General features: G+C 40.5%; 1 protein-coding gene across 1 annotated transcript in view; it reads right to left on the bottom strand.

Moving 5' to 3' along the window:
• Nucleotides 1-4,103, bottom strand: part of zgc:103625 (methyltransferase-like 26 B) — a 30,074-nt gene extending 25,971 nt beyond the window's left edge. The window contains exon 1 of the mRNA XM_034712099.1: nucleotides 4,052-4,103. The gene's annotated coding sequence lies outside the window, so the exon portion shown is untranslated. The remainder of the gene's footprint in view (nucleotides 1-4,051) is intronic.
• Between the last annotated feature and the right edge of the window lie 1,897 nt (nucleotides 4,104-6,000).

Raw genomic sequence — 6,000 nt, forward strand, 5'->3', positions numbered from 1 at the left:
TAAGTTAAACAATTGTTGGGTTCATTTTGCTATTCTGTCCCTTTTGGCACACCATAGATAGGCTGCTGCAGCTTCTTCATGCTTCTTGCTGCCACTGTGATGGCTAATTAGGACACCACTGCACTTTTGACTGACACATTTCCCTTTAAAAAAAACTCTCAGATGGATTAGTTGACAAATTAATAGCACTTTATGAAAAGACACCAAAGTACAGATACAGCTAATCAGACTGATGTCAGCAGGCAACTACATCATAGAAGCAGACAGAGCATTATTTTGTGTGTGACCTGTAAATAAACTCAAATCAAGATAACTGCTTTAGGCTACATTGTTAATATTATAATAAAAGTGTAAAAAATATATTTTTTAAAACATGATTAAAAATGTAAATAATTAGAATTAACTATTGAGATGTGGGGATTAATTGCAATTTAATAAATAGTTGTTTGACAGCTATTATGTATCCTATAAAAAAGAGTCAACAAAATAATAAACACACAACTGCTGACTTGCTGACACAACAGCATTAAAAAGGCAAGAAAGGTTGCTCTCTGCTTCTGTTAGCAATGATGAATTTGGCAATGACTATCCTCCTCTTGCATTCAGAGAATAATGTTAATTTGATGTAGATCTAAGAGATGTGTTAATATGATTTGTCTGGAATGTTTCACATTACCATGATATATTTTCCTTGATCCTCCAGCAGTTGATAGATTATGCTATTGCTATTATGACTTTTTATTCATAATATCTTCAAGTTATTTATCTAAACACATTGGACATTTTAAGGAATGTTAAATGACATGCTCTAAGGGTTTGCCTCATAGTTTACAACATTATGTTTGCAATTTCAATGGTGTGTGAATCCACAGGCTATCAAATCAAAATGTTATACAGTTTCAAACAAAAATTCAATTAATCTAAATGACTTTTATTTTGATGGGGCCATGTCTCAGACTCTAAAAAGGGTAATGAACTGTGTGTATATGCATCATCAGTTATATGAGAACCAATACAGCAGTGTTCAGCTTCACTTAAACTGTGCATTGTAAACTAGCTGACATTTATTCCAGATAGACCTCTAAAATAAAGGCTCTTTGCCAGCCTCCAACTCAGTTTTGTGTTTTGCATGAATGTGCCCGGGGACAGTTCTTTTTTCATTAACACATAAGAACAGTCAAATTTTGTCTTACGGCCACGTTATAAAACAGTTGCTTTCATTTATTTTTCTTGTATGTTTACCCCTGTGGCCAAATAGACTAGATTTAAAATAAACAGTTGGTAAAACCGATAAATGCACATTTCATATGACAGAAATAAGACCTGGCGTTGTTGCTAGTTGTCATTACCAACTTAATAAGTTTCCTCTATTAAACAGCGGAAGAACACAGTTAGTGGTAGATTGTTTTGCTCACATCTTGGCCCCAGAAATGGAAGCAAACCTGAAGGTGGCGGATGCTGGTCATTAGTCGAGCTGTGTGTCACAGACTGGGGACTGAACGTTTTCTGCCAACACTGTGACAGGTCAATAGGTCTCAGCTCTCTGTGAAATGCTGAGCTGCAAAAGGTCATGTACAGGTGAGGCTAATTTTAGAGCAGGCCTGCGTCTCTTTAGGAGTTTGGCTTGTTTAGTACACCGGTGAATCAGAGGACATAAATAAAGTCTCACAGATTCTACTTTATTGTAAAACTCTAAGGTTCTTTAATGTGCCTTAATTATTTTATGTAATTTTATTCTTTGCCATTGCATTTCAAAGGAAACTTTACTATATCAGCTGACAGCTACAGTTTGTCCTCTGTTACCCCCACCTCCATATAGGGCCTAAAAAAAATGATGCATTTGATTGTTTGATTTGGCTCCATATAAATTAGCATATCTAACATTTCCTATACTGTATGCATGAGTCAGTATTGTAGTACTCGGGTCCAGGACTTGGGCTTGAATCTGGCTCAAGTCCTGATCATCAGGACCCATGACTTGACATTCTGTCCAGGATGAACCCAAATAAGTGAGATGTCAAAGTTGCTTGGACCATAGACATATAAAGAGTAGACGCCGCATTGGCTGCTGGGGTGCAAGAAATACGGCCGCCATCTTGGTCCGGTCATCCTACCCATGATCCTGTAAACATAAACTGAAGCAGTCGAGACTTCAAGATGCCAGAGCACTGTGCGGTAAAATACCTATCATACATCACATATATCACATATCAGAAAATTCTATTACTGTTAAGCCCACTATGAATATTAAAGCATGCCAAACCATGTGTTTTGTATCATACCTACATGTATGTGTTTGCAGAAAAAAAAAACCTGCATGAAAACCAGTTTAGTATTCAGCGGGTCATGGTTGATTAAATGCGCTGACACTTAATTGCGCCTGCCAAACAGATTACACTGAGTGGAGCAGGTGACCGGACCAAGATGGCGGCCCCACGGCTCGTCAGCGCCAATAGGTAGTCGCGGTCGATGCGGCGTCTACTCTTTATATGTCTATGGCTTAGACTGTTACTGTTAGCAAGCTGCTAACTAATGCTATTAGCCCAAGATGTTTGGTTAGTTAAAAATCTGATGGGCTGCAGGTATTTTTGAATCAATTAGACACCTGCAGAGATCCCACACAACTAAAACAATGAGTTCATGAGTGTGGTGTCTATTTACACCAACAGGACCAGTCAGGATTTACTGATAATAAATGAAATATGTTTTCTACACATCCAAAAGGTCCAACACAGCCAGTAGAGGTTCATAGTTTGAAGTGAAACAACAACACTCTTAAAGGGATATTTCAGTTTTTTTTAAAGTGGGGTCGTATGAGTTACAGTACACTATTGCTCCTGCTAGCCACAATGCGTGCCAGTGAGCTCTTCCCCTTTAATGAGAAAATTCCCAGACGACCGGCAGGTAAGCTAGGCTATTTTCTCTGTGGATGGGGCCTCCAATTTCGCATAATTTCGCTAAAGTTGAGAAAATATGGTCCAGGAACTCATCACGGTTCAAATGCATGCGCCAGTAAAAAAAATTGGAGCTATTCGGTTTGCAGTCAGAAACCCCCTTTGTTTTGTCACTATTTTTGGACGCACCTTTCAAATCGGTGTTCTTCCGCTACATGAGCATGGATACAGGCCGATCAGCTGTTTGGATCAACAAGCACGTAGCATTTTTAGCAGACACTTTTAAGAACAAAAACTACAAACTACAGAACTGCAGCGACGATGACATGCCATTAACTGTGGACACAAGAGGATACCTCTATGAACCAGAGTTTACAGAGGAAGAACTCCAGATGCAGACCCAACATACCAAATAAGAGAGGGGAGAAAGTTCTGTGCTAATGAGAGAGCAGCAGAGATCCCACAGTACCTGGTTGTGCCAGTGCATAAACTGTGAGCCCATGCCAACGAACCCAGAGAGCTTCTGCTGTCAGGAGAGGGACTTAGTGACGACAATACTTCAGGACCTTTCTGAATCAGAGGATACCAGCGGCTCACATACGGCTCCAGTCTGCATCACTCGTCATCCAGAGTACCCTGCCTTACAGGAGGTTTGCTTGTTTGAACAGTCGGGATAAAGACAGGTATGTCCCATCTTTTAAACTTGCAGAAAAGTGAGTTTAATTCACTCTAAAGACCGAAATCACTACTTGATCCTGCTATGTGCTTGTTGATCCAAACAGCTGATCGGCGTGTATCCGTGCTCATGCAACCGAAGAACACAGGTCTGTGAGGTGCGTCCGAAAATACTACCAAAACAAAAGGGGCTTCTTGCGGCAAACTGAATAGCTCCAATTTTTTATACTGGTTCATGCATTTGCACCGTGATGAGTGCCTGGACCATATTTTCCTAACCTTGGCGAAATTACGCGAAATAGGAGGCCCCATCCGCAGAGAATTGTAGCCTAGCTTGCCGGCGGGTCCTCTGGGAATTTTCTCATTAAAGGGGAAGAGCTCAATGGCACGCATTGTGGCTAGCAGGAGCAATAGTGTAATGTAACTCATACGACCCTAACTCTAAAAAACTTACATATCCCTTAAAGGTAATTGGGACTCACTTGGACTCGATTTAGATTCCTCTCTGCCAACTGGAACTCAACTCTGGCTGGAACACTGGTGACTCGACTACAACATTGGTATCAGTCATTTGCCACAAAATACCAAATAAAGCAGAAGTGGCAACGTCTTGACCTACTACATTTTACTTACAATCTGATGCAGCAGCATTAACAGCTCTATAATTTCTTATACAATAATATGTCATTCAAAGGGGCCGAAGTTCTGAAGTTCCTTATTTTATTTTATATTTTAAAGCAACATTATGCAATTTTATCGTTACTCTTTACAATTTTGCACCCTCACATTAATCAGAGTGCATCCCAACAATTTCTATGAAAAGTCTGCTAAAGGACACTCAACACTGAACCCACTGATTTAATACTTTTAACTTGAAATACAGTATTGTGTGTGTATGTGTGTGTGTGTGTGTGTGTGTGCGTGCGTGCATTCTTGCATACGTGCGTGCGTTCTTGCGTGTGTGCGTGCATGCGTGCGTGCGTTCTTGCGTGCTTGCGTGCGTTCTTGCGTGCTTGCGTTCGTTCTTGTGTGCGTGCGTTCTTGCATGCGTGCGTTTTAACTATGTGACTTGCCAAGGGACTGCAGATGTAAATTAGTTTTAAGCTAACTCTGGTACAAAGCATCAAATAGTGACATTTATGTTAAATATTGTATATGGTCCCTTTACAAATAAATCAAATAAATACTAAATACTAAATACTAAATACTATCCAGTACGTGATGAATGTACTCTTATCTGGCTTCTTAGTCTCAGTGCACACTGAGAACACCAAAACTACTTAATTTTGCTGTCTTTGTCCACTCTGATGGTGTTTGTCGCATCTTTACTACCACTTAGTTGTAGTTTAGGTTAAAACGAACAGAAGTCACGTTTTATGCATATTTTAAAGTTGGTTTTCAATTGATTTATTGCAGTGTTTGGTTTAAATTCAGCCCCACTGCTTCATGTTTGATTCTGATGGTTTATCTAATGAGGTGCACTTTGTCTTAAGTTGCACCCTGATGTTGCCAAAAAAGGTGAAGGAATGCGCTCTACTCTGTGCCCGCCTGTTTCCCACAGTGGGCTCTTGATGACAGTCCTTCAGATACAGGAGAGGCTGGAATGGAGGAGATGATTGCTTTTGTAGCTGAACATCATCCATTGTCATATCCGGAGTTATTTGCATTTTATGAGCAGTCATGCTCGGATGACGGTCTCAGGGGAGAGAGCAGGAACAAGAAACTGATCCAGAGACAGGACTTTTGAGAGATGTGACAGGGACTGAATGAGAACACTGCCGGTGCTTATCAGGTACAGTCAGGGGAACATGATTATTACTGACTCACAGGCTAACATGGAGGAGATTTTGGACACTGCGATGACCCTGGCTCCGGCAGCTTAAGCTCTATAAATAAAAACCTGCACCGTCAGATAATAAATGCTCCCTAACAAACAGCCATTTGATGTGTAAAAATGTCTCAACATAAACAAGACCCTGTTTCGTTTTTGGACTTTCAGATTGGAAATCCCACAATATGCTATCCAATATCCTACTATAGCAAGTTCAAAGTAATTTACTGAGGTAGCTTTGCCAGTCATAACTTAGCTTGGAGGTACGTTGGGTTCTTCTCTAATCAGATTATTACCGCATCGATTCCCTGCTTCCTGTCTACATGTCAAAGTATCCTTGGGTAAGTTACTGTACCATCAGTTGCTCCAACGTTCTAGCCTACTGTGTTGGAAATGTGGGAACGATTCCTTGATCAGTTGTCAGAACTCTGGCTCAGGGAAAGCAACATGGAGGAATCAAAAGACCATCAATCAGCAAACAGTTTATTGCAAAATACTGTTAAAGGAATGACAAAGAGAGCAAAGTGGTGGCCGATGTCATTGTAGCTTGTCTTGGCTACAGTATGAGATAGAGTGGGGGAGCTTGACACCGGACATGTG

This window comes from Notolabrus celidotus, chromosome 20, assembly GCF_009762535.1.
Source record: "Notolabrus celidotus isolate fNotCel1 chromosome 20, fNotCel1.pri, whole genome shotgun sequence".
Lineage (NCBI taxonomy): Eukaryota > Metazoa > Chordata > Actinopteri > Labriformes > Labridae > Notolabrus > Notolabrus celidotus.